Genomic DNA, 13,465 nt, shown 5'->3' with positions numbered 1-13,465 from the left:
TTGCCCTTCTCTTTCATACAGGATGATATCCAGGTGCAACTGAGCTCCATGTCTGTCTTTCAAGAGATGCTCGACTTATTAACAGAAGAGGGAAGAAAGGCCCTGAAGTCCCACGTGCGCCAGAGCCTGCTCCCACTCTACTTCCACTGCCATGATGAGAATCAGATTGTTGCTGAGGTGAGCACTTGTGGCCAGCTACTGTCCCCCTGGCAGGGGGTTGCGCTGCCTCCTGCCCTGGCACCTTGCGGGCTGCAGCCTCTTCCAGCCTGTGGCATCGGCTGCCTCCTGTGCCCTGCACTGTGGGGCCATCAGTGCGTCTCTGCTGCTCTCCAGGCCTCCCGGGAAACGCTGCATTCTACGGCCAGATTCCTGAAGAGGAGGGATCTCCAACAAATGCTACAGGTGGATCAGAGGTTTGGCGAGTGCCTGGTAAGAGCAGCCGAGAAACCCCAGCCTCAGCCTGCAGAAGGCCCCTGAGGGCGGTGCTCAGTCTGCGGGGCTGGCAGCTGTGCCCCTGCCCGCTGCTGCTCCCAGAGGCCGCGCAGCCTCTTCTCCAGGCTCCCGTGGGCCCGAGCCGGGCGCCCACGCAGTCCCGGCCCAGGAGGGCGGCGGGGCGGCACCGCGGCTCCCCGGGTAGCAGCCGGCCCTCCGGCCCCGCCCCACGGGAGCCCGGCGCCAGCTGCTGCTGGCCACGCCTCAGGGCTCTGCGAGCAGGGGAGGGCCGGGGCTGGGCGGAGGCAGCGCCCGGCCCGGGGCCTGGGCCCGCGCCAACCCTTCCCTCCTGCTGCTCTCTCCAGCTGGCAGAGGACAGGAGCCGAGCGGCCGAGCACCTGCGCCGGGCCCTGCGCTACCTGCAGAGCCCACAGGAGCCCCTGCGAGAGGCGGCCGTCAGCTTCATGGGTGAGCCACGAGCCCGCGCTCCCTCCCCTGCCCACCGCAGCTGGGCCCCGGCCCCGCCTGCTGCCCCGGCAGTGCCACCCGGGCCCGGCGCCGTGGAGGCCCGCCGGGCCCGGGCATTGCTGCTGCTGCCCTCTGGCAGCCGTGCCCTTGGGCGGCAGCATGCGGCAAAGGCTCCGGCTGAGCCCTGCGGGGCCAGCAGCCCGTGTGGCCACAGCGCCGGCAGCGCCGCTGGCAGGGAGCTGTGCTGCTGGGGCCGTGACAGGCTCTGTGTTCACAGGGATGGCCGGCCGGCACCTGAGGGGGCAGCAGCAAGAGCTTCAGCTGATCTGCAGTGGTGAGTGAGTGAGGGCAGCGGACTGACTGCGGGGGCAGGCACGGGAAGCTGCAAGCCCTGCCCCGGCTGCGGAGGGCTCTGCTCCCGTGGCCAGAGCACACAGACATTTCAGGGCCACGTGTGGCATTCGTGGCCAGCAGCTTTGGGCTGATCCCCTCGGTCTCTGCTCCCTGCGGGCCATGGCAAGAGCCGGCCGGGATGACCCTGCCAGGGGGTTCACCTCGGCTCCCTGCACATCCGGGATCTGACCTTGGCTCTGTTCCTCTCTCTTGCAGCCCTTGAAGAAATGGCCTATGACAGCAGTCCCGCAATCAGAAATGCTGCAATTGAATCTTGTTTAGTTCTCCGGGCTGTACAGAGAGCTCCGTACTCCACATGGCATAAGCTGCGAGATCAATTCCGCAGTGCATGGAAGAAACGGCCTCGTCTGTGGGGCACTGCCTTGCTGTTCTGCTGCAGCTCCTCAGAGAGATGATCTGCGCAAGGCTCTGTCTGCTGGGCCTCTTGAGCCAGCAGGGGTTTTCTTGTTCTTCTCTTCGATTTTTGTGTTTGTATTTTCCTTTTTGTTGACAATGTAAATATAGAGTATCTTCCAATACACAGAGTCCCAGGATCTTTCTTTTCCTGCACAGTGTCCGTAGGGCATAGGGGAAGAGGGGCAAAAGGGTGCTTGTGCTCATCCAGCTGCCCAAGCGTGCAGTGTTTCAGGGAAAAAGGCCAGAAGCCCCTTGGCCTCTGGTGGTTCTGCTGAAGCCTTTGTGCTGCCGACAGAGCAGCTGGGCAGGGCAGGAGCTGTGGGGATCCCTGCCAGAGCGGTGCCTGGAGATGGCCACAAGCCCTGTGCCACGCAGGAAAGGCCATCCGCGTCCTCCTGCCCGTGTGCTGCTGGTTGCTTTGCTGAGGGCTCCCAGGTGCCTCTGGATGGGGCTTCTCTGGAGCTGCTGTGGGGCTGTGGCGCTGCTGCCGGGAAGCTTGGCCGGGCTGGGGGGACACCGTGAGTCACTGGTAAGCCCTGAGCAATGGGTTGGCAGAGGCCATAAGCAGCCTCCTGGCAGCCGCCTTGATCCTGACAGCCGTCTGCTCTGGCGCTTCCTCGGTGGCCGGTTGGAGGGACCCCCTGGAATCAGGCGTGGAACCCTGGTCCTGGCCTTTCAGGCCTCTGAGGCCAGGAGTTGCGGGGCTGGGCGTGTGGCCTGTGCTCCAGACTGGAGCCCCCCGCCCCTCAGCCTTAGGCATTGAGCTCCACTGCCTGCTTGCTGAGTCTTGCTCCTGTTGCTCCAGGGGAGGCCTAGCTCTGTGGCTTTACATCCCATTGAGCCAGAAGAGCAGCAGCTTGGATCCCAGAGGGGTCACAGAAAGGCCCTCTTGGACAAAGGGCATTCCTGTCATTCCCAGAGCAGGGCCACATGAGAGTGCAGCAGGCACCTTCAGGGCCACCTGGGCCACCTCTCTGTGTGCAGGGCTGGCTCTTTGCTTTGCTGCTCTTGGCCTTTTGTCGTCGTACTCCTTGGGCTGCCTGCAGCGAGGGGCAGCCCTATAAGGAGGGTGAAAGGCCCCGTCTCCCACATCTCAAGGCGGAAATGCAGCTCTCCCGGCCCTCAGCCCACGCTGTAAGCAGAGCAGAGCCTTTTCCCCAGCCCTGATGGCTTTCTGCCTGCTTCTGGCCCCTGGCCACCATGACCCACTGCACTCGCTCTGAGTCACCTACAGGATGGCTGGTGCCTCTTAATTTGCTGACCCTGGGACGTGAGGGTCACTGAGGGAAAGGTGGGTGTCCCAATGCTGAGGGCACACGTGGGTCACTAAGCAGACTTGGGCCTTCCCCAGCAGGTTGCAGGTGTCTGGCCTTATGTGTCGTGTTACAGTGGTTGTGCTGCTGCCTGGTCCTGTCCCTCTTGTCACCCTCACCCAACCTGGACCCTCTGACCTGCCTTCAAGAAACCCTGTTGCATCAGACATGGTGTCAAGAGCCCTCCTTCACCTGCCGCTCCAGCGCACATTACAAGCTCCGGGCCTGAGAGCAAGGTGGGCTGGGGCAGCTGGTCTCTCAGACCAAGAGGGAACCGCTCTCGACAGCAGCGGGCCATGGACGTTCCCCGCACCAGATAAAATCATCTCCAAGTTTAGCTAGTAAGGTAGTAAGGTAGAAACCATTAACTGCCGGCAAATCTGGCACTAGTCTCTAAGTTCCATTAGGTTTCTTTATTGCTAATCTAGGAGTAATACATTTTGACTCCCATTCTTCCAATAATCCTGATGTCAGGAATTTATTCATTGTTGCCTCCGTTCTTTTCCCAGCCTATAATCTTCAAAGGTATTGCTTTCTGACTATGGCCTAACTCTTGTCTGCAGCTCAATTGTAATGGGGTCTGCTCATTTGGATTTTCCTGGGCTATCAGTATCCCATACTCTTGGCTACACCTGATTCAATACTTGCTCTAAATAGTTATTCTTGTTTGTTGGTCTTGTGTCAATTGTCAGTCCTACTGCTAAAACCAATTTGTCTTCAGGTACCTTCAACTTAATTTTTCTTTTCCTAAACGGAACTGTTGTATCGAAATTTTCAAGCAAATCTCTGCCTAGGACAGATTTGGGTGCGTTTGGTAAATAAAGAAACTGATGGATTGCCAGTTTCTTCTTGATTTTCCATTTAAGTGGTTGCAGGAAGAATGCATTTTCTGGCTGGCCCGTGGCTCCTATTGCTTGAAGATAGTTCTCACTTTTGGGTATCAGTGCTTGATTCAAGAGTGAAAAATGGGTTTCCACTATTTATTGAAAATTCCACCTCTTCATCATCCTTTAGCCTTATTTTAACCTGCTAGGGTAAGAAGTGCTAGGGTAAGAACTGCCCGTCTCGGTCATTTCTTATCATCTAGAGCGGCTACAAGAGTTTGGTGTACTTTGTCTGCTAACTCTGGGCACTGGCCCTATTTCCAGTGTCCTTATTTCTTACAATATGCACATTGATTTGGCCCCAGCTTGGTCTGTGCCTGGTTTGAAACTCCTCTGCCTCTGCTACTTTTACCCCTGCCTCTGTTTCATGCGCGTCCTCTCCCTGGTGCTGATCCAGAGCTGCCACCATGGCTGCAGGGAGTTCTTTTTCTTTTTCTCTGTCTTTATCATCATACGCTTTCGATGCTTTTCTCATTAATGCCTTTAAGTCTCTCTTTACAGGCTCTTTCAGCCTCTGAAGTTTCTGCCTGACACCTGGGCTAGATTGCCCTAACATCAGGGAAACGGACTGCTGCTTTCCCATATCCGACCAGGGATCCAGAGCTGTGCTTTATGTGCAGCTGCTCACAACCTGTCCACAAAGTCAGTGGGTGACTCGTGCTGGCCCTGTGTAACATTATCTATTACTGACCAATTTATTGCTTTTGGACTAGCATTTTGTAATTCAAATTTGACTAGTTCCCGGCATCTGGTTAACATTGCACAGCTGCCTGCATCGTTCGGGTCCCACAAAGGGCTTACAATAGGAGACAGCTGGTCCACTGTGCCTTGTAAGGCTCCACTAGCAATTTGTCCCTGCGCACGTGCTCTGGCTACCTTGATCACCAACTCTTTGCTGGTTTTGTTAGCTCTGTCAACATCAAATCAGTAGCACCTCACTCTGGGTCTTGATTCTTGACTATGCACTCCAATCTTTTTGCTACTTTGCCTGGGTTTTCTCTATACATTTTCACTTTTTCCCACCAACGGTTCCGCTCACTCGGAGAAAAGCAGATGTTCACACACATGGCTTCTCCTGGGCGACTCAAGACTAGCCATAAGCGGGGGACTAAAGGCAAAGCTTTCTTGGTTTTATTCCTTGTGTTGGTTGTCACTGGGGGTCTCTGAAAGTGTCCCCTCACCTCATCCTCACTGCCATCTGGGTTTCATTCAGGGGGCCGCGTGGTTGGCTGAGGGGGAGTGTACTCGAGCTGGCCTGGAGTAACTCGGCTGTAAGTCTTGGACACCTAGGACACAATCTTCCTGGTGCATTGGAGCCATTTTCAAACATCTCTGCCCTCTGCTGGATGCTGAACAGCTTTATTTTCTGCCTCTTTTCTCTTTCCAAAGTTAGGACTAAAGGTCCTATGGGGCCAAATAAAAAAGCCACAATTCTTTCTGCCCCTCAGGTTTATTCTTCAGGGTAAAAAACATGTCTGCATATATGGCTGGATCTCATTTTTCTTCTTTGCTTCAAAATAACATCAACTGTAAAAATGTATCATAAAGTTTCAGCAGGGGTCACTTTTCACCGCTTCCTAATTGACACCAAGGCTACCATTGGGTAGGCTATTTCATCCAATTACCTTTCTTTGAAAAATTACCCTCTGGCATTCCTCCCAAATCTTTCTCCACTGCTAAATTACGTTCTAGTGGACTCTTTTTAATACCATCTTTACTTCTCGTCTTGTTCATTCTTCATGCTATCAAAATTTCAAAACTTAACAGGATCTAGTAGTACTTCTCCTTTCCTTCTCTTCATCCCCTGTATACTCCACTTCACACACATGGGCTGTCTCTCAGTCACCCAGCACCAATATTCTTTTTTACAGTCCTAACAAGCAATGAAAATAAAAGGATTCCACGTTCCACACAACCTTCGCAGAATTGGGGTTTGATCAGACGTAAAACGAATTTCTTAAAAAACCGCCTAAAGTCATACCCGGGAGTATATACTCGTGTCAACCTGGAGTTCACAACCCTTGACTTTTGATGTAGTGTCTAAAAGATTGAGTGACTGCTCGATGTTGTTCAAACGCTTCTCAAAGTCAGACGAGCCCGGTGCTGTGCCCATTTCCCTGGCGTGTTCCGGTTGGTGTTTATTTGTCAGTTAGCGTATGATGGTTTGTTTTCACGTAGCCCGTGCTTTCCACACATTGGTTTACCCCTAGGTTTTGCCCTCCGTCAAAGCTGTCCCTCATGCCATTGCCCACTCTTTGTTCCAGCTCCTTCCCTGCCTGTCAAGATCATGCAGCTCTTTATTCCTGAACCTTCCCTGTCAGTTTTGCCTTGGACCAATCCCTGACTGCACCACCCCTTTGGAATTCCCCTGTTGCTGCAAGCCCCGCTGGTCCAGGTGACCTACCTTCTCCTCCCATCTGGCCTAATTAGTCCCAAGCAACTGATGTAATCCCCTGGTCCCTTCCCTGCAGATTCCTTATTGATCAATCCTCTGTATCCACCGCCCGAGTTGTACCCCTATAAAATCCCACGCACAGAAGTGCTGGCGCCTCTTTGCTGCTGAATCCTTCCCTTGGAATATACCTTTGCCTCTAGAACCTCCCTATCCAGGAGCCTCCTCCTTCTCTTTTGCCTGCTCCGTGCTGCACTTAGTAGATCCTGAACCACTGAGCAGTGACTCATCAGGTTCAGCCGCAGGCAGAACCCACGCCTTGGCCATTCCCCACTCCTGGCGCAGCGCCGCAGTTTTCCCAAGAGCCAGCCCGGGCTCCGCTGGGCTGCGTCACTGGGGAACCTGTCCCAGTGCCTGACCGTGCTCTGGGTGAAAGACCTTTTCCTGATATGGAAATGAAACTTGCCCTATCCCAGCTCCCTGCCCTTTTCTCCAGTGCTGTCACTGCTCCCAACAGTGACGAGAGCTGCAGCAGCCCCTCCGATTCCCCTCAGGAGGATGGTGAAGACCACAATGGCGCCCTTTACTCTCCTCCAGGCAGAAGAAAGTGGCCTCAGCTGCATCTGGGGCTTCCCCTCCAGACCACACTCCATCCTTGCAGTCCTCCTTTGCATTCTGGCTAAAGGCTTCATATCTTTTTCTATTGTCCTGCCCAAAACCGTGCCCATCTGCTTCCAGCACTTCTCTTGGCTGCTGCTTTAGGGTGTGGGCACCATCATCAGAGACACAGAACAGCTTGTCCTCCCACAGTTATCCTTATCCTCTGCACTTGCACGTGTCTGCCTTGATGTTCACTGGGGAACTTCCCACTTTGTGGCCACTCATTGCTGTGCTCAGCAGGGACACGGTTTTGTTTGGACGGGAGCTGCCGGAGCGACATATGCAGCAACTGAAGCCGAGAATAGCAGAGGCTGGGCAGATTCTATTTGTCCCAGAATGCAGGAAAGAGAGTGAGAAAAGCACAAGGAAATTTCAGACTTTGTTACTTTGTAATCTAATTGCCCCTGGGAAACTCAGCAATGGATGGTGCTCTGCTGCTACTGCCAATGCCTTCCATGAGAAAAATTCATTGCAGGAAGGAGCAACATCATCTGACAGAGACCAAGTGTGCCAGCAGTTGCTCCAGCTGCTCCTGCCATCAGCCCCTGCAGGAAGGAGCACAGCCCCCAATGCACGTGGGCTTTGGCTCCCTCTGGCACAGAAGCCCCCCGGGGGCACAGGTCTCTGGGGCAGGAGACGGGCACCAGCGCTGCCAGGGGCTCGAGGGGTGGCGGGTCTGCTTGGCCGGCCACTCTGCCACACCTGCTGATGTCAGCGCTCCCCGGGCCCCAGGGCTCAGAGCAGCATTCGTGCCCGGGCCCACACCTTCCTTGTGCAGTCACACCCGCAGGTTTAGGATGGCCACCAGCTGGGACGTGTCCCAAGGAGGCCGTGCCAGTTGCCCTGCAAGGTCCCGTGCCCTTCCCAGTGCGGCTGTGTCAGCAGCCCTGGCGGCTCCTTCTGCTGCCCCTGAGCCCGCAGAGCAGGGCAGCCTTTGCTGATGCTCTGAGCCCTTGCTAAAGGGCCCTTGCTAAAGATCTTCTCGGCCTGGCTTAGACACCTGGGGCCAGGCATTCCTTCCAACCTGGGCCAGTTTGGGTGGGCTGGGGGCAGCCCCGAGGCAGGCGGCAGTGTGTGCAAGGGCCCTTGGTGACACGCTGCAGCATGGTCACCGTGGCATCGAATGGAACCGGGTGTCCAAGGGCCCTTTGTGACACCCGGTGGCATAGGAGCTGGCGGTGACAAGAGCAGGCCACAGTGCTTGGAGCACACCGCGGGACAGGACAGGACAGAGCGGTGCCGTGAGGAGCCCCCGCACAGCGCGCTCGTTCGCGTCCCACCCAGAGCTTTTCTTAAGCGTTGTTCCTGCAGCTGAGCTCCAGGCCAGACCACAGGACCTTCTTACCTGTGGTCTCCCTGAGGCTTCTCTTCTGCAGGTGCCCTTGAGGCCAGACCACAATCCTTCACAGGAGTCTCCTGTCCTTGTGGCAGGAGCCCTTGAGACCGAGTGCAGGACTTGCTGTCCTGTAGCCTTCCTGAGGCTTCTTTCTTGACGGTGCCTTCCAGGCAGGATTGCAGGACTTGGTGACTTGGAGCTTTTCCAAGGCACCTCTCCTGCAAATAGCCACAAATCCAGTCCGAGACATGGAGCAGCGACCCCCAAAAGTGCCCAAGCTGGCCTGGGTGGAGGAGGAGGAAGAAGGCCCTGCAGCTGCCCTGGCACAGGACACTGAAGAGGTGGTGCCATTCCAGCCACCACACGAGGGTGAGTGGCAGAGCTGGGCAACAGGACTGGTGCCTGCGGCCAGCTTGGCTCCACGCCATTCCGTGCCGGGCCGGGCCGTGCCGGGCCATGCCATGCTATCCCCTGGGGACATGCCCCTGGACAGGACGGAAGAGGGGCCGGGCAGACAGCCCGCAGTGGCCGTGCTCCATCCCCTGGCGCATCCCGGGCCTCTCTCTGCCTGGGGAGCGCAGGGCTGGGCCGCGTAGTCCGGCCCCTCCCGCAGCCCCTCATCTCTGGCTGCGCTCGCTCTTTGCCAGATGCAGCCCCGGAGCGCACACAAGAGCAGGAGTCCCGCCGTGGCCGCTTCCGCAGAACAGCGCAGGTACCTGCAGCCATCCCCACCTGGGCTGGGCCTGCTCTCCCTGCTCAGCCCAGCACCGTGTGTGCAGCACTCCATGCAACATCCCTGCCTTCTTGCCCTTCTCCTACAGTTTGTTTGCAACTTCATCAAGAGGATTAAGGAGGAAGAGACCATGGGCGCAGGCCTCAGACCATACTCGCCCATCTTCCAAAGCAAGAGCAGTGCTGCCCTGCTGGCTATGCTTGTAGAGGAAGATGTTTACAATCCCAAGCAAGTAAGCAGCCTGTGGCCAGGGTTTGATCCCCCCAGGAATTGCTTGGCCTCCAAAGGCAGGCATGCTGGCTGCTGTGAGCCTTTCAGGCCACATGGCAGCGTGGTGGCAAGGGAAGCACCCCTCTGCAGAAGCTGGGAACATTGCTCTCTCTGGCAGCTTTCCAAGTCTCCCGGTGCCTTCTCCAGGTGCCTGCCATGGTCAGCTACATCCACCAGTGGCTCTTGGCCAATGATTCTGCTGAGCACAGGCTGGACAAGACCCTGCTGGATCTCACCGAAGCACAGCCAAAGGACGCCGTCATGACGCTCCTGCGTGTGGCCCCGTCCTGTGACAGGTATGGGGCCCACCTGCCCCTGATGGGCTCCCCAGCCCATCACCCTGCACAGCCTGCCCCAGGTGTCTGACCAACAGAGAGCTCCAGGGCCCTCTGGCTGCTCCCTTTCCCAGCCCTGGCATGGCAGCCCCTGAGCCTGCTGCCACGCTCCCTTGCTGCCTCTCAGGGCTCTGTCCCCACAGGGCTGGGCTGTCTGGGTGCTGCTGCCAGGGGGGCAGTGGGCAGTGGCAGAACTGGCAGCCAGCTCAGCTGGCCCCGGTGCTGTGTCTGAGACCCCCCTGAGACACAGCTCTAACCCCGCAGAGCTGCCATGGCCATGTGGAAGACCATCATGGCCTCAGCCAGGACTGCGGAGCTGGCACAGCTGATACTCCTGGATGTGCTGGGGAGCTGGCCAGAGCACAGCACCTGCACCTCCGGTGGGGGCGAAACGGCTGTCTTTGCCCTGGCTGTGAGTTTCTGCAAGTGGCCTTTGCTGGCCCCAAGGCTGCCTCCCCAGCAGCTCTCCATCCTCCTTCCCCCACTGCATCTCCCTGCCTCAGGCGCTGGCCTGAAACCTGGCCCAGGGGCAGCTTCAGGGCCACCAGGCTCCGTGCTCCCCCTGCGCCTCTCCTGGCCTCTCCCTGCCACGCTCGGGCCCGGCCACACGGACACCTGGGCACTGAGCGCTGTCTCGGGGGCTCTGTCCTTTGCAGGCAACTGTGGTGATGTGGAAAATCCTCCAGGTGCCCTGTCTCCCACGGATATTGAGGCTGTATTTCCCCCAGCTATTTGTGCATCTGCTCTTCCAAGTGTTCTTCAGCACTCTGGATACGCCAGAGGAGGTCCTTACCTTCTGGAAGGCATGCCAGGAAGAGCATGGCCTTGCCACCAGCCCCAACAGGTGCTCCGTGCCAGTCCTCCTGGCCCTGCCACGTGGCCTGCCAAGGAGCCAGTGCTGCCTGTGTGACCTGGGCTTTGCTCTGCACACAGGTTTGCAGTGCGGACCCTGAAGTCCCTGCTCTGCCTGCTCCGCTGCGAGGATGTGGTGGTGGCAATGGAACGCAGGTGTGCCTGGGACACGCTGCTCTCTGTTGACACTCACCACTTTGCCGTGGCTCTGCTTGCCAGGTGAGACCCCCTTCTCCCCACGGCCTCTGACATTTGTGCTCTGTGCCCAGGTGCCCCACTAAGTGCCCGTGGTAATGGGCGGGAGGGCCTTGTCCCTGAGGGACAGCCAAGCAGACTGGAAAAGGCTGGGAGAGGAGGCTGCCCATCAGCAACCAACTCCCAAATGGCCCAGGTCCCCTTGCTGGAAGGGTGCTGGGGGAAGATGAGAACTAGGTGAGCCACTCCTGGGAGAGGTTTGCCCCACTGCCTCAGGGGTCTTGTTTCCTTTCTCCCCTCTTCAGAGAAATTCGCCGTCTAGCCATACACTTCTGTTCCGCGGTTGCATTCTACCTGCTCGCCCTGCTCGGCCAAGAGATGCCATACTGGGATTTCCCTGCCCTGGCATTCCTTGTGGAGGTGAGCCTCAAGGCCAGCACTGCCTGGCTGAGCTGCCTCCCAGCTCTCTGCCCTCTCGTAGCCACAGCTGCCAGGACAAAGACACCCGTGCCCGTGCCCTGTGCTGCTGCCTGGGCCATCTGCTGCTGCCTGGGCCCGGCCCTTTGCGCTTCTGGGCCCTGTGCGCTTCTGGGCTCCTGCCGGCCGGCTCCCCTTTCACTGCCCTGTCCCTTTCAGGTCCTCGACTGCCTGGACTTGAGGGAATGCAGTGACAGTCTTCTGGAGATCATGGCACAGAACCTGCAGAGCGAGCACATGGCGAGGCGTTACTTGGCACTCAGAGGCCTCGTAGTGCTGGGCAAGAATCCCTTGATGGTGAGAATGGGCCCGTGGCTGAAGCCCTGCAGGCAGCGTGGGGCTGGGCAACGCAGTCGCTTGGCCTTGCCTGGCCTTCGGGCGCTGGGGCAGCTGCTCCCAGCTCTCCTGCCTCCCGCTTCAGCTGCCCGAGTGCTTCGGGACAGGCCTTTGGCCTCTGGGCCCTGCGGCAGCAGGGCGGCCTTTCACAAAGTTGGCTTCCACGCAGGCCGAAAAAATGCAGAGCCTGACTGAAAGTCTTGTGGAGCTCCTGGAGGAAAATGATAGTGACATGATCAGGATGACCATTCTTCTACTCAGACATTTACTCCTGGATAATGGTGCCCCAATACCCACCCCCATCGCCCTGCAGCTGGCTGAGGCGCTCCTGCCACTCTTTGACCACGTAAGGCTCTGTGCCCACAGCCACGGCCACTGGCTGCTGCCCGCACACTTGGTGCCCTGTGCAGATGCAGGCCTGTGCCCTGGGGGGCCTGAAGCAGCTGATGCTCAGCTCTTTTGCCCTTCTCTTTCATACAGGATGATATCCAGGTGCAACTGAGCTCCATGTCTGTCTTTCAAGAGATGCTCGACTTATTAACAGAAGAGGGAAGAAAGGCCCTGAAGTCCCACGTGCGCCAGAGCCTGCTCCCACTCTACTTCCACTGCCATGATGAGAATCAGATTGTTGCTGAGGTGAGCACTTGTGGCCAGCTACTGTCCCCCTGGCAGGGGGTTGCGCTGCCTCCTGCCCTGGCACCTTGCGGGCTGCAGCCTCTTCCAGCCTGTGGCATCGGCTGCCTCCTGTGCCCTGCACTGTGGGGCCATCAGTGCGTCTCTGCTGCTCTCCAGGCCTCCCGGGAAACGCTGCATTCTACGGCCAGATTCCTGAAGAGGAGGGATCTCCAACAAATGCTACAGGTGGATCAGAGGTTTGGCGAGTGCCTGGTAAGAGCAGCCGAGAAACCCCAGCCTCAGCCTGCAGAAGGCCCCTGAGGGCGGTGCTCAGTCTGCGGGGCTGGCAGCTGTGCCCCTGCCCTCTGCTGCTCCCAGAGGCCGCGCAGCCTCTTCTCCAGGCTCCCGTGGGCCCGAGCCGGGCGCCCACGCAGTCCCGGCCCAGGAGGGCGGCGGGGCGGCACCGCGGCTCCCCGGGTAGCAGCCGGCCCTCCGGCCCCGCCCCTCGGGAGCCCGGCGCCAGCTGCTGCTGGCCACGCCTCAGGGCTCTGCGAGCAGGGCAGGGCCGGGGCTGGGCGGAGGCAGCGCCCGGCCCGGGGCCTGGGCCCGCGCCAACCCTTCCCTCCTGCTGCTCTCTCCAGCTGGCAGAGGACAGGAGCCGAGCGGCCGAGCACCTGCGCCGGGCCCTGCGCTACCTGCAGAGCCCACAGGAGCCCCTGCGAGAGGCGGCCGTCAGCTTCATGGGTGAGCCACGAGCCCGCGCTCCCTCCCCTGCCCACCGCAGCTGGGCCCCGGCCCCGCCTGCTGCCCCGGCAGCGCCACCCGGGCCCGGCGCCGTGGAGGCCCGCCGGGCCCGGGCATTGCTGCTGCTGCCCTCTGGCAGCCGTGCCCTTGGGCGGCAGCATGCGGCAAAGGCTCGGGCTGAGCCCTGCGGGGCCAGCAGCCCGTGTGGCCACAGCGCCGGCAGCGCCGCTGGCAGGGAGCTGTGCTGCTGGGGCCGTGACAGGCTCTGTGTTCACAGGGATGGCCGGCCGGCACCTGAGGGGGCAGCAGCAAGAGCTTCAGCTGATCTGCAGTGGTGAGTGAGTGAGGGCAGCGGGCTGACTGCGGGGGCAGGCACGGGAAGCTGCAAGCCCTGCCCCGGCTGCGGAGGGCTCTGCTCCAGTGGCCAGAGCACACAGACATTTCAGGGCCACGTGTGGCATTCGTGGCCAGCAGCTTTGGGCTGATCCCCTCGGTCCCTGCTCCCTGCGGGCCATGGCAAGAGCCGGCCGGGATGACCCTGCCAGGGGGTTCACCTCGGCTCCCTGCACATCCGGGATCTGACCTTGGCTCTGTTCCTCTCTCTTGCAGCCCT

Source organism: Melospiza georgiana, chromosome Z, assembly GCF_028018845.1.
Source record: "Melospiza georgiana isolate bMelGeo1 chromosome Z, bMelGeo1.pri, whole genome shotgun sequence".
Taxonomy (NCBI): domain Eukaryota; kingdom Metazoa; phylum Chordata; class Aves; order Passeriformes; family Passerellidae; genus Melospiza; species Melospiza georgiana.
The sequence above is the reverse complement of the archived record's forward strand: the minus strand, read 5'-3'. Positions refer to the sequence as shown.